This window comes from Schistocerca serialis, chromosome 2 (genome assembly GCF_023864345.2).
Source record: "Schistocerca serialis cubense isolate TAMUIC-IGC-003099 chromosome 2, iqSchSeri2.2, whole genome shotgun sequence".
NCBI lineage: Eukaryota > Metazoa > Arthropoda > Insecta > Orthoptera > Acrididae > Schistocerca > Schistocerca serialis.
Genome location: NC_064639.1, coordinates 122,833,591 through 122,848,971, shown reverse-complemented (window position 1 = coordinate 122,848,971; position 15,381 = coordinate 122,833,591). Strand labels below are relative to the sequence as shown.

The 15,381-nt window shown below is 45.2% G+C and overlaps 1 long non-coding RNA gene across 1 annotated transcript in view; it reads left to right on the top strand.

The window, feature by feature from the left end:
- LOC126456802 (uncharacterized) overlaps positions 1 to 504 on the top strand; it is a 271,694-nt gene extending 271,190 nt beyond the window's left edge. The window contains exon 3 of the long non-coding RNA XR_007585391.1: positions 301 to 504. This is a non-coding gene — a long non-coding RNA (uncharacterized LOC126456802). The remainder of the gene's footprint in view (positions 1 to 300) is intronic.
- The last annotated feature ends 14,877 nt before the right edge of the window (positions 505 to 15,381 follow it).

Genomic DNA, 15,381 nt, shown 5'->3' with positions numbered 1-15,381 from the left:
ATCCCAAGTGAGCAGGTTCGAAACCTGCCTCGGCCATGGATCTGTGTGATGTCCTTAGGTTAGTTAGGTTTAAGTGGTTCAAAGGGACTGATGACCTCAGATGTTAAGTCCCATAGTGATCAGAGCCATTTGAACCAACTGGGCATGTAAATTTAACCTTTTCCGTGACTCACGTAAGGGAACAGTCCTTTAGAGTGCTGCTGGACTTTACTGAACTGTTATTATAAATCTCTTTATCAATATTGCAGTATTTGTATTGGTTAACATATTTTAAATCGTTTTCTTCTCTTTATGTTCCAGGTAACTGGCAGAAGCAGAATAAATTACAAAATCGCGTACGAGACAAAGAAGAAGGAACCACGACATAAAAGAAGAACCCGTCGAACGTCGTAAAAAGATCATACTTTGCTGCAATTTGCTAGTGTTCGCATTATGGCTAAGAGACCTGCATAATATATATGTACATGTATAACTGATAAGTAAAATAAAGGAATCTTAGTCGCACTAAGGGTTTTAAATTTGAAGCACTGTGAACTCGCAACGCCTAGCCTTGTCGCACTAAGGGTTTTAAATTTTAAGCACCGTGCACTCATAACGCTCAGCCTTCGTGTTTGTAATAATTTTTTTAATTTATTTTCGATCTTCTCTTTAAACTAATATCTCCCATAGTAAGTGACTGTAAACAGTACTGACTAAACACAGAATCGAACCGCGAATTCTATAACTCTTCAGAATATGTAGCAGTGCGGTGAGTGTAGGGACTTGTGTAAACAACTGAAATATGGACGAAGTAGGTGGAATGGTAACCAGTTGGGATGTCATTTGGCTCCAGGTTACAGTTTAACGATCAATGTTTAGCGAGCACGGCAGTACTACATCAAATTACTGGGAAATATTTGTACATACTCCACTACCTACATCCTCCTAAAAGATCCAACTTTCTTGCGTGCTTCACGGTGTCAGCTATTGAAAACAGCACTGTACGCTTGTGATAATATGTTAAAATAAATACGACCACAAATTATTGCTGTAAAGCTGTATTCTATTTTCCAGAAATATAAGTGTGCTGGATGTCCTGATATGTTAATATCTTCAATAATACAACTAAATTAACCTTCACACAGTCGCAGATTGTTATTTATTTATTTATTTTTGTCTTTTGATGTACAAAGCATCGAGTCAGTTCATTATAGAAGTGGCACGTCTGGTGGTCGAAATATTTGCGTGAGTCATACAGAAAACACAGTAGCTTGTAACAGATCATGCTAACACACCACGAATATTGGCAGAAAATACAGTTCTTTCAGGTTATTGAGAAGAACTGGGGTAATGAGTAGTATAAATAAACCAGTTTGTCCTGAAGTGATATTTACACGCAATTTTCTGACTTTACAGTGAACTTCATACGGTAAATGTTTACAAGCACTTAGATGACCACTGCATTTGCGCTATCGTCTTGTGTTAATGTTTGAGAAACAGATGGATTTTGCACGGAAGGAGCAGCTGGGAAAGTCATTTTTGAGCACACCCCTTGCTGAAACTTTACTGTGGAAGTTTGCCGTGTGTTTTCTGCTATTCGCCCAAATTAAATAAAGAAACTTTTCTCTCTGTTTTGTGCAATATTAACATGTCCACTACTGAAACGCCAAGTGCAAGACACTATAGATCACCTGGTTGCTTGCATCTTCATTGTATATCCGATTATACGTGTTTAACGAAACACCATTGGCTCATCTTTTTGACGACACGTCATGTGCTAGCAAAGACCAGATATCTTTCTCGTGTAGCTGAGGGCCTGCTGTCTGTTCACAGGCACCCGAACTGACAACAACTACCGAGACTGACAGTGAAACCGGTAAAGTTTGCACGAAAAAGCAACGCACCACGACTATGTGATGGCAGTAACAGATATTTACACGTGGATGCGTGATTCTTAATTATTAATCTACTTTTTGGCTGGTTCACTTATTCTAATTGAATTAAAGTGTCCTCTAAAATTTTTTCTGCATTTCATGTCCCTATTTACTTGTGTTTGTTAGTGCCGAAACATGGTAAATGATGATTGGAAGGAAAACAACTGATAGGTGACGTAGAGAGGATATAAAATGCAGATTGGCAATAGCTAAACAGTATTTGTGAGAAAAAAGAAATATCTTAACTTTGAATACAAGTTTAATTATTGGGAAGCATTTTCTGAAGGAAGGTATTTGCCTGGTATATACTACTGTACTGAAGTGAAACGTCGACGATAAATAGTTCAGATAGGAAGAGAGAAGAAGCTTTTTAAACGTGGTACTATAGAGGAACGTTGCAGTTTGGTAGAGCTAGTATCTAGCGAAATGGTACTGAACCGAAGTGAGAAAGGAAGTAGTTTATGGAACAACCTGACTGAAAGAGGGGATCTTGTGATGTCACATACGGAGGCAACAGTGACTCGTCAGTTTGGTACTGGAGACAAACGTGGGAGAAAAAATTGTAGAGGAAGACAAAGACGTTCAAATGGATTAGGTTACAGTACTTATGAAAAGATGAAGAGACTTGCGCAGGTAGTCTTCGGCTTGAAGATCGTAACAACATTTTTATTTTTCCTTTTACAAAACGTGCGTACTTCATAAGTTGATTGTATCATTCTTTTTCTGTATGACGCTGCATAGTAATTAGTTTGGATGCTAATTGCCACGTATGAACGATGCAATTCTTCGAAATACACTGCTGTGCAAAACTTACGTACTTTAGAGTGACGTGTCAGCGCCAAGTAACATAGCTCGATGAAACTTGGGCCATACACAGAAGCAACTGGTACACTATAGTACAGAAGGTAAGTGAAAGGAATATGCAATGAGACGAACACAAATGACACTTTCATTCAAAGATAGTAATTACTTTGATTCATGATGGTCCACTGGACATTATAAAAGACGGGCCATGGTTCTTAATAGGGTGTATGATCGTCACGGGCAGCAGTGCATGCTCTGCAAGGTGTTCCCATACTGGCTAAAGTTTGGTAAAGAGTTCTTGTGGTAGGGCGTTTCATTCTTCTACTAGAGCTGCGTATTCATTGGTGCTTCTGGACGCTCTGCAGTACGTCTTCTCGACGCATTCCACACGTGTTGGATGGTATTTAAGTCGGGGGAACAGGCAGACCAGTCCATTCGCCGGATATCTCCTCGGAAATGAAACCCCTACAGCCGTCCTTACGTTGTCATTTATTGTGTATCTCCAGTTTCGGCGCTTCAGTGCACCACCTTCAGGCATTACTTGATGCTCAAAGGGTTATGACGATCCATATACACGATGACTCAGTGGCCAACAACTGGTTTACGCAGATTACCTGGAACTGTGGTGTCTTCTCTCCAACCATCAACTGTCAGCTCAACTGTTACAGTAGTCTGCGTAAACCAGTTGTTGGCCACTGATGCATCGTATATATGGATCGTGATAACCCCTTCAGCATCAACTGAGGCCTGAAGATGGTGCATTGAAGCGCCGAAACTGGTAGTTACACAATAAATGACGGCTGTAGGTGTTTCATTTTCTTACAGTAGTGAACGGCCGTAGTCGCCCAAACCTCCTGGCGCAAGTGTGGACATAAGAGTGTCTTCTCGTTCCAAGAGCTCCTACTCTTGCTGTTCAATGCGGTCGCGACTTGTCAATAAAAAAGAAGTCATGACCGAACGCACCCCTGAAAAGACACGCATGGGGAGGAAGTACAGTATCACAATAAGGTAACCGGTAAGTGTACCATGTTCCAAGACTTGGAGGTCAATACGCCCATGGAACATTAGGCCTCCGCATATAATAGTATCAGGACCACAGAAAGTATCCTCTTCGTTAATGTTCTTGGATGCATTGCGTGTTCCCACCTCTCGCCATTGGAGCCTAGGCTACATCCACCGTTGTCGAACACGATCGTTGGGTGGTCATCGTTATTGTCACACTGTACTTCTTTCCCACGTACGTCTTCCCCGGTGTGCATTCGACTCAGACTTCATTTTTATGGATGACAATGCGACACCGCATCGAGTAACAAAGGTGGAGGAGGTCTTGGAACGAGAGGATATTCGGTGAATGGACTGTCCTGCCTGTTTCCCCGACTTCAGTATCATTGAGCACGTGTGGGGTGCGTTGGGAAGATACATTGCAGCACGTCCACATGTACCAACGACCATCCAGCAGGAATGAAACGCCCCACCACAAGAAGTCCTTACCAACATTGTGGCCAGCACGCGAGAGCGTTGCAGAGCATCCATTGCCGTCCTTGGTAACCATTCAGCCTATTAAGAAATCATGTTTCGCCGTTTTTAATGTCCAGGGGACCGTCACGAATCGCGGTGACGTCGATGTAATTATTGTCTTTGAGTAAAAGAGTCACTTCTCTTCGTCTCATTGCGTATTTCACTCACTTACGTTCTGTACTATACCCTAGCAGTTCTTTCTGCGTATGGCCCAAGTTTCATCGACCTATGTTAATTGGCAGTGACGCTTCATGTGAAAATCCTTTCCTCGTTAAGCATTGCACAATGTTGTATTACCGAAGTCGCCTTCATATGGGATACAGTGACGAATGTTAATATTCCAGCACTACGTAATTTTTACCTTGTAGCACCATAACGTTGTTCGTAACAAAAGTAACCAAAAAAACATAACCAGGTATTATATTTAGTTGTATGCTTTGTAAATAATACCATAAACTTTATTAATGCAAGTTTCAAAAGTTCTTTAATAATACCAATTAAATAAAACTCGGTCCTTTATCCAAGGCACTTCAGTATTTGGTCACTTCTCAGAAATAATTATTTCAAGAGAAATTTTCGTGAAAAATGTTTTTTTTTAATACCTTGTCGGGTAGCCATTCTCTTGTATCACCTCTTTGAAACCCTGCGGCATAGTCCTAATATTTTTTTAAAAATCGTCAATACATAGACCATCCAACGCTTCAGAGCTTGCTTGAAGATATTGGCGTTTTTCTAATACCTCACTCTAGTTCTCCTCACACATTCTCTGTAGGTTTTAGGTCTGGTGATTGAAATGGTGGTTGTGAGACTTTTCAGCATTTATACAACAAACATTCCTGCACAGTGCGAGCCGTATGTTTCGGGTCTTTGTCCTGGTAAAACCTGAACGTGTTTGATATCCCCATTTTTCAGCACTTTTGCGTAAATTGTTTTTTTAATGTGTTCAGATAGACATATCTGTCCGTCATACTGTCTGTGTACACTAATTCGCTCGGTTAGAATCTGGATTTAATTTCGTCGGTAAAAATGTCGTTCCACCTTGTTTCTTCCTACGTAATAAACTCTTTAGCTGAGTCCAATCTCTTCTCTCGATTCTGTTTATTCTCATACGGTTTCTTCATAGCCACTCTTCCATTCTAGTCATTATCTTTCAATACTATGCAAATCGTTTGCGTATTTACCTTCTTTACAGTTTAGTTTAGAAGCTCACTTGCTAATTTGGTTGCACTCAATGTAAGATCCTTCTTTATTTTCGTATTAGACTCCTATTGCCACGTGCATCCAATTCTTTGATTGATTGGCCTTTTTGAGGTATAGAGTTTGTACGATCCTCATTTTTGAATCGCCTGGTGATATTTGCCACAGTGATATTACTTATGTTGAACATGCACCAATTTGTATATGTGATTTACCTTTCGCGTTATGAAAAATCACAGGTTATATATCACAACTGATACTAGTTTTGCGTGGCTCTTTACCATCTGGACAGTCGAACGCCCTTGTACACGCACACACACACTAGCTTCTAGCTAAGAGTATATACACTGATCAGCCAAAACATTACGGCCTCTGCCCACCGCGACATTGGATGGCGCCTGGTTGCATTGCGGCCATGGGACGTGGTAGCAAAAGTATGTAAGCGGAGCAGACATGGACGGAGGATCACCGTAGCGCCAATACGGGCTGCAAATGGGGACATCCACTGAGATATGCTACTCTGACAAAGGGCAGATTATTATTACGCAAAGGCTTTGAACGAAAATCTCGAAAATGAGGAAGCTGGTCGAATGTTCACGTACTACTGTCGTGGGAATCTACGGACGGAGGTAGGTCAGAGAAACTACCACTAGGCGCTAAAAGGTTGGACGTCTACGACTCTTGACGGAACATGGGGTTCGGAGGCTTGTCCGCTCTGTAAAGTAAGGTAGATGGTGACCTGTGGCAGCTCTGCCGAAAGAGCCGAAATGTGGTGCACGCGCCGGCGGCTGTAGCCGAGCGGTTCTAGGCGCTTCAGTCGGGAATCACGCTGCTGATACGGCCGCAGGCTCGAATCCTGCCTCGGGCATGGATATGTGTGATGTCCTTAGGTTAGTTAGGTTTAAGTAGTTCTAAGTCTAGGGGACTGATGACCTCAGTCTAAGTCCCATGGTGCTTAGAGCCATTTGAACCATCTGGTGCACACACAAGTGCTTTGGAGCACACCGTTCATCGTACGTTGTTGAATATGGAGCTTCGCAGCAGATCACACCTACATGTTGACTTGTTGACCCAACGACATCCTGAATTACGATTGCAGTGGACACGAGACCACCGAGATTTGACCGTCGATCAATGGAAACGTGACGACTCTTGGGGTGAATCACATTTTTGCTACACTACGTCAATGGTCGTCTCCACAAACACCGCCGTCGAGGTGAACGGCGGCTCGAAACGCACAGCGTGCCGTGGACGCAGGCTGATGGGAGCAGTATTGTGCTCTGGAAGACATTATCCTGCGCCTGCATGGGACCTGTGGTAGTAATGAAAAACACGCTGACAGCTGCGAATCACCTGCATCCCTTCACGCTTGATGTCGCCTTCCCCGACGGCAGTGTCATTTTTCAGCAGTATATTGACCGTGTCAAGGAGCCTGAAACGTGCTACAGTGGTTGTAGGAGCATTGTACTGAACTCACGTTGATATATCGCCGAACAAATTTGCCTGATTTTAATCCTCTAGATCCTATCTGGGTCGCTATCGGGCGCCATCATCGCATAGGCAAAACGGCGGCCCATTATTTACACGAATTACAGGGCCTGTGCGTAGGCATGCAATGCCACGTACCTCCACAAACCTACCAACAAACTATCGATTCACTGATCTGAAGAATAAGTGATTTATTTCGTTCCAGAGACGGACAAACATGTTGCTTAACAGGTGGTCATAATGTTTCGACTCATCACTGCGTCTTGGAGTGAACGATCAAAATAAGTGCTGCCAACTGTCAGAATATTAAAAAGAAAATCGAACAGTGTTGTTTTTAAATAGTATCATTTAACAACTGTTACAAGTTGTGTGAAAAAAGTTCACACTGTTATTTACTCGATGTCTACCGTAATAGTTAATTATTTTTAGTTTTGTTTTGTTAAGAATAAAGTTATGATGTTACAAAGTAAAAATTTCACAGTGTCCGAACATTAACGTTTCTGTACATGGCAGACGAATGACGTTACTAGGCCCCTTCGTTTGTGCTCGTCATACTAATTGTCTGGAATGCCCTCGTGTGAATGAGGACATCAGAAACAGGCTTTTTAAGTGTTGTTTTCTGCTGATGCGACACGACGACGATCGGAGAACGTGGGACTGGGCGGCTGATTCTGAAGTAAGCTTAAGATATGACGCAGAGTGGCACGGGATGCCTGCGACCACGGCGTAAACTAGACAGTGTTGAGTGCTCTCAAATAGCCCACTCGCTTCGGCGCTACTGTAACCATTTTGGCCACGCCGTTCCTGCCAGTACCAGAAGCTGTAACGTCAGTGCGGAGTGCAAGCAAGCTCTGTATAGGACCTATTAATGGAAGATGCTGCGGGAGCCAGCAGCAGAGTGTGTCAGCTGTTGACACTGCGGTGCTAAGAACTGCGGCGTCCACGTCGGCGGATGACTCGGCGCCTGCGAAGTAGAAAGCGTGAAGTCGCCGGGCGGCTCCGTGGGCGTTCTCTTCCGTCTGCTCGCTGCTCGCTGCCTGCTGCGCGCTCGAACGAAAACTGCAGTTCCTGTAACCACAGGCTGTTTCACAAGACGTCAGTGGTTCCCAACCTGTGCGAAATTACGCTCTGAGAGGTAAAATGAAATTTTCTGAGGGATAAAGACTAAACGATTGGAATGTCAAATCAAACACCTTTCAGCTGTCTAATTTCCAAACTGTTGTTTTATTGGGCTACCAGTTTCGGCGATATATTACGTCATCTTCAGGACCTCTGACCGACGTGTAGGAAGGTTCCAACCTCGGTTCCGGTCAAAATAGGGGCCAGCATTCAAAGAATGGTACCTGTAGGTTTCTGCTTGATACAGCGATCACTTCAAACATGATCTGCCGACTCAATGATGATGATTGAAATGGTCCCTGTATCAAGCAGAAAGCATCATGACTTCAGGCTCGTCCTCCTCCTTTACTTGCAGGAAATAAAGAATGTACATGGAAATAAACAGAACAGTTCGTGTTTAAATGTACGAATGGTAGTTGTCAATAAGCTGGACAACAGTAATTCTAAACAAAGCGGTAGATAAATTTACTTCCGTTTGTTGGCGTGGCATGTCGGATAAGGAGTTTCCGTTCAAGCCGGTGCGTAGTCCCATAAACATTAACGTCTCGGACGCTATAGCTTTGACTTTATACTCCTTAAGCTGGCTTCTCCAACCCTAGGTTCCCTGTGTCAAATTGTTCAGTGGGGCATTCCCTGTGTCCTGTTACATTTTTGCACGCTCTTACGGAAATACCCTGTATGTTAAAACAACTCCGCTTACGTGTATTGCATTGTGCTTACAGTCAGCTCTCGAAATGTTATACACGAAATGACTACTCTGTGCTTACCATAGAACAAAAATTTTCAGCTAACCAGTGTGACCTAAACCGCTGTCTTTTGTTTTGTCATATAACTCTCATTTGGAAGCAAAGGAATTTATATTATGACAAACCAGACGGCGTGAGTGAGACTTACCTCAGTAATAGAATTTTCTCGGGTGATCAGCCGAGTGGTGGCGCAGTCTTGTCGCAACTTTTCAATGCGTTTTGTTCACACATCTTCGCCTGAAGATGATGGGTACGGCACAGATTGAAACGTTCCGACAAGACAGCACCAGCACTCTGCTGATCACCTGAGAAGATTTTTTATCATAGGAATACGCTGCAGTCACACTTCCCTCCATGTACAGGGTGGGGTAAATAAAAGTGACCCGAGTTCCAGGATACAAAGAAATACCGCAGAGGAATGGAAATAGAGTACTAACTTGGCCATAGGGTATGTTGAAAGTGACCACCATTCATCTCTTGGCACTTTTGGCCCTGGTCGTCAAGCTGCTGAAGGCACATCGAAGCTGGATTGCTGGAATCTCATCCGAAATGTTCTGCTGCCGTTCTGGAAGACAATGAGGGTTGTTGCGATACACCTCAGACTTGAGTGCTCCCCACACAAAATAATCGCATTCTTATGTATCAGGTTCAAAAAAATGGTTCAAATGGCTCTGAGCACTATGGGACTCAACTGCTGAGGTCATTAGTCCCCTAGAACTTAGAACTAGTTAAACCTAACTAACCTAAGGACATCACAAACATCCATGCCCGAGGCAGGATTCGAACCCGCGACCGTAGCGGTCCTGCGGTTCCAGACTGAAGCGCCTTTAACCGCACGGCCACTTCGGCCGGCTATGTATCAGGTGACCTGGCGGCCAGCTAGGCCCACGATCAGACTGACCTCTGCTAACAACTGTCAGGCGTGAAGATTGTGTAAATGTGCTCCGAGGTTCGGTCGGCTGTATAGGCAGTTGCTCCATTCTATTGGAAGTAACTGTTGATCTTTTCTCCTCCGTTAATGATGCAACAAATTCACGTGTAATCGTAGCCACTCGTCCAGGCCACTTTTGTTTGCCCCACCAAATATTTCAAGTGTCAACGTTCACATAAAATTGTATACAGAATCGGATAAGAGAGTCGAAATTCTAGTATTGTAGTGTGCGGTAATCCTAAAAAACACTGGAACAAGGGACTACTGTGCAAGCGTGTGACATTTTGTGGCTATCTGGGGACAACGAGGCAGTGATATGTGAAAACACATGTAGTGAGAAACAGACTCGTGAGCCACATGGAAACAACTGAAGATACTGTGTGTTTCACAGTTGTTATTCTTTTTCGTGTTCAAAGAAATCGATAAACGCAGTTGTTACCACAGCGATATTCTCTGCTCAGTGAATGTGACATCCAGTTGAATTCAATGTTGCAGCTGAACACAATTTGCGCAGTAAGGTGCCTCCAACATCCAGTACTGCTTTGGCCTTGGCAACGTCATTACACAGAGACTAATAGACTTAGTTTTGTCCTGGTCTATCTGTAATGGTAGCTTTTAACAGGTGTTAAGTAATTTGCGTTTCTTGCAGTATTGCGTAACAGCTAAGTCTGGAATACAGTTTCTTGTATTCGACAAGATGGTTATTGCGCAGTCATTTTGAAAGTAAGAGCGTTTTTATCTTCAGCGTGTGCTTGTATAAACAGTTTAGACGTCCGCAGTTAGTTCTTGGTTTATATACTGTATTTCGTTTATTTTGTGATTGTAAATTAAAGTTGCCTCGATTCTGAATAACCTTTTCCACAGGACTATGGAGAAAGCAGCTTTTGTCATCCACTTAACACATGTTCTACTGTTTATGGTGTAGGTGTAAATAAATAGCGCCGAGTTCCGTAATAATAGTAAATCATTTCATGAAAAAGCAATTACCCTTTTTCACTATCCAATATACACTGATCAGCCATAACATTATGAACCACCGACCGACTGTCGATATAATCACGTCCAGCCGATAACAGGATCACCTGGCGAGGAATGACTGTTAGACACACGCACGGTGCATGTAATGTCAGTGAGCGTGCTGTACGTTTGTAGAGTGGGGGAGATGCGCGAGCTGTCTGAGGTTGACCGAGGGCAGACTGATGTCCCGGAGACACGGCACAAGAATTTCTGAAACTGCACGACTTCTCGGCTGTTCGAGGAGTGCTGTGGTGAGTGTCCTCAACAATTACCGATACTAAGGTGAAAATACACTCCTGGAAATTGAAATAAGAACACCGTGAATTCATTGTCCCAGGAAGGGGAAACTTTATTGACACATTCCTGGGGTCAGATACATCACATGATCACACTGACAGAACCACAGGCACATAGACACAGGCAACAGAGCATGCACAATGTCGGCACTAGTACAGTGTATATCCACCTTTCGCAGCAATGCAGGCTGCTATTCTCCCATGGAGACGATCGTAGAGATGCTGGATGTAGTCCTGTGGAACGGCTTGCCATGCCATTTCCACCTGGCGCCTCAGTTGGACCAGCGTTCGTGCTGGACGTGCAGACCGCGTGAGACGACGCTTCATCCAGTCCCAAACATGCTCAATGGGGGACAGATCCGGAGATCTTGCTGGCCAGGGTAGTTGACTTACACCTTCTAGAGCACGTTGGGTGGCACGGGATACATGCGGACGTGCATTGTCCTGTTGGAACAGCAAGTTCCCTTGCCGGTCTAGGAATGGTAGAACGATGGGTTCGACGACGGTTTGGATGTACCGTGCACTATTCAGTGTCCCCTCGACGATCACCAGTGGTGTACGGCCAGTGTAGGAGATCGCTCCACACACCATGATGCTGGGTGTTGGCCCTGTGTGCCTCGGTCGTATGCAGTCCTGATTGTGGCGCTCACCTGCACGGCGCCAAACACGCATACGACCATCATTGGCACCAAGGCAGAAGCGACTCTCATCGCTGAAGACGACACGTCTCCATTCGTCCCTCCATTCACGCCTGTCGCGACACCACTGGAGGCGGGCTGCACGATGTTGGGGCGTGAGCGGAAGACGGCCTAACGGTGTGCGGGACCGTAGCCCAGCTTCATGGAGACGGTTGCGAATGGTCCTCGCCGATACCCCAGGAGCAACAGTGTCACTAATTTGCTGGGAAGTGGCGGTGCGGTCCCCTACGGCACTGCGTAGGATCCTACGGTCTTGGCGTGCATCCGTGCGTCGCTGCGGTCCGGTCCCAGGTCGACGGGCACGTGCACCTTCCGCCGACCACTGGCGACAACATCGATGTACTGTGGAGACCTCACGCCCCACGTGTTGAGCAATTCGGCGGTACGTCCACCCGGCCTCCCGCATGCCCACTATACGCCCTCGCTCAAAGTCCGCCAACTGCACATACGGTTCACGTCCACGCTGTCGCGGCATGCTACCAGTGTTAAAGACTGCGATGGAGCTCCGTATGCCACGGCAAACTGGCTGACACTGACGGTGGCGGTGCACAAATGCTGCGCAGCTAGCGCCATTCGACGGCCAACACCGCGGTTCCTGGTGTGTCCGATGTGCCGTGCGTGTGATCATTGCTTGTACAGCCCTCTCGCAGTGTCTGGAGCAAGTATGGTGGGTCTGACACACCGGTGTCAATGTGTTCTTTTTTCCATTTCCAGGAGTGTACGTCCAAACGACCTGCGGTTGGGCGGTCACCCCTCATTACAAATGCCGGACGTCGTAGACTGAACAGACTGGTAGAACAGAACAGTCGGCGAACTGTGGCGAAACTAACATCAGACTTTAATGCTAGGCAGAATACAAGAATGTCTGACCACACAGTGCACCGAACCTTCCTAACGTTGGGCCTCCGCAGCCGACGACCCATGGATATCCCTTTCAGATTCTCTCTCTCTCTCTCTCTCTCTCTCTCTCTCTCTCTCTCTCTCTCTCTCTCTCTCTCTCTCTCTCTCCCCCCTCTCCCTAGACGGAGAACACTCGAAGCAAAAATATCCGGCCCCCATGCGACTTTCATAATATATCACGAAAGAAAGTAAATAATTATATAAAGATTAAGAAGACAGATGTTTCATACTAAAGCATGCTTGTAGTTACCCTGTGTCATGCAGTTCGCAGTAAAAAGTAAGAATGTCCTTTTGCATTGTTGGCTGGGACGTCTCACAAGATTTCAGTCGCCTGCCGGAAAGGGTGTTCTTCCGTACGTCTTGGCCGCTTACCTTGCTGTTATATGAGAGAAGTGTCGTATGTGTATTCCTAGAGTGAAGGTGAGCGCAATGGGCATGTTCATAGTGCAGTGTTATGTTTGTGATGTAACGAAGGTCGTGGTGGTGACCATCATCATATTCATCATGATGAGAGAAGGAAAAGGGCAAACCTGGTGCCTTCACGTAGCCTACTCCTCGCAAGAAGCACAAAGACGGCCGCCGGGCTTAACCCATTCGACGGACGGATCAGCGTCACATGTACTCACTTCATGAGACACTGTGCACACTGGCGAAAATTCTGGTAACCAGGAAGTTTACGCCATCACCTCTACTCCTATTGCCGACAAAGACGAGTAGTGAAAGTTGCTTCCACCACCAGGATTCGAACCAGCGTACCTAAGAATCGAGCGTCATTACACAGGCGTGCGTTAGCCACCTCAGCCATGTAGGTGAGTCAGTTTACAGGGCTTACAGAGAACTTCAGATTACGAGTCAACACCACCTGTCAACGTGAGTGATATGGAAGCAAATATCCTCGGTGTAGCGGAGCAACTTCAGTCACTTAATAAAAGGAAATAGAAGTAATCCGGTGTAATTGACACCGTTCTTAAGTGCTTTACGTATTGCCATCACTAGCCATCTGAGGGCGTGTCCAGGATTGTGGAACTGATCGTTTTGGTGGTCCACATGTTATGGTGTGTTATGTTGCTTGGGCTACTGACCTCCATTTAACTGAACGCGGTAGTCACCGGTCAAGGTTATTGTAATACTGTACTACATCCCCATGTGAGGATGCGCAGGTGAAGGAGCTCTTGGAACGAGAGGATATTTTGCGAATGGACTGGCCTGCCTGTTCTCCAGACTTAAATAGCGTCGAGAACGTGTGGGATGCGTTGGGAAGACGTATTGCGGCACGTCCACAAGCACCAATGATCATCCGCAACCACACAGGCGGAGGAATGGAACGCCCCAGAGCGTGGTTATCACATTCCCGGTTAAGAATTATATCCCTCATTTCCTAGTGTACAGGGGACCACAATAAATCGTTGTGGGTTCAGTGTAATCTTTTCTTTGAATAAAAGTCATTTCTGTTCCTCTCATTGCGTATTTCTTTTAAGTTACCTCCTGTGCTACACCGTAGAAGTCCTTTCTGTGCATTGCCCAAGTTTCATCGAGCTGTGTTAGTTGGTTGTGACACATTATGCGAAAGTTACTTTCATCCTCAATTTTTGAACACCAGAGTACTACTTTACACATTCTCGCTGGTGAGAATCTAAATATCAGATCATTCTCAAAGCGGGTGGAAACTGCCAATCCGCCCACCAGACCGGGAGACTACCTCCTGTCGAAGGCTAAGGGTCAGCCCCTTGTTACTAGTCCTATGGGGAAAGTCTGGCCCATCGTGCTGTTGCTCATGCATCATCTTCATCTACTACTGTGTGCACTCTTAAGACACAAAAAAAAAGACGCACCACGAAGAAATCATCCAAATGGGACGGAAATCGGTAGATTTATACGTACAGACAGGCAAATGCCTACAGTTTCGGATAAATTGGGTGATTTATTCAAGAGTAAGAGCTTCACAAACTGAGCTTGTCAACAATGCACTGGTTCACCTCTGACTCTTACGCAAGCACTTAATGGGAATGACACTGATCGATGGAGTTGTTGGATCCCTTTCTGAGGGACATCGTGCCAAACTCTGTCCAACTGGAGCGTTAGATCGACAAAATCCCGAGATGGTTGTAGAGCACTGCTCACAAAGCTTCCAATGCTCTCAATTGGGGAAAGATGAGGGGACCTTTCTGGCCGAGGTACGATTTGGCAAACGCGACGAGAAGCAATAAAAACTCTCGCTGTGTGCGGCGTACGTTATCGTGCTAAAAAGTAAGGCTTGCCATGAAGGGCAAGAAAAGGGGCGTATGGTATCGCCTATATACCGCTGTGCTGTAAGGGTGCCGTGAATGACAACCATAGGGGTCCTACTATGAAGTGAAATGACACTCCAGACCATCACTTCTGGTTGTCGGGCCTTTGAAATCCATTGCTTTTCCTATCCGCAGAAGGGCACCACTAGGTAGACAACATAAAAGGAGAGGCACCGAAGGTGTGCAATCTGCAAAATGGTGAGTGGGTCGCTGAGGAAAAAGTCGCTGACTGGATGCAAACTGATTTTATTATTCCAGCATTACGCGTTTCGGGCATTGCTCTCATCAGATATCCAGGCACATCAAATTGCCCATAGATAGAAAAGTTGTGTGTTGTAGTAGTAACGACTTACTCTGCTTACGATCATTACTACTGCATATAACTTTTGTACCTTTGTGCAACAAGATGTTCCAGGATATCTGATGAGGGCAATGTCCGAAACAGCGTAATGCTGGAATGATAGTC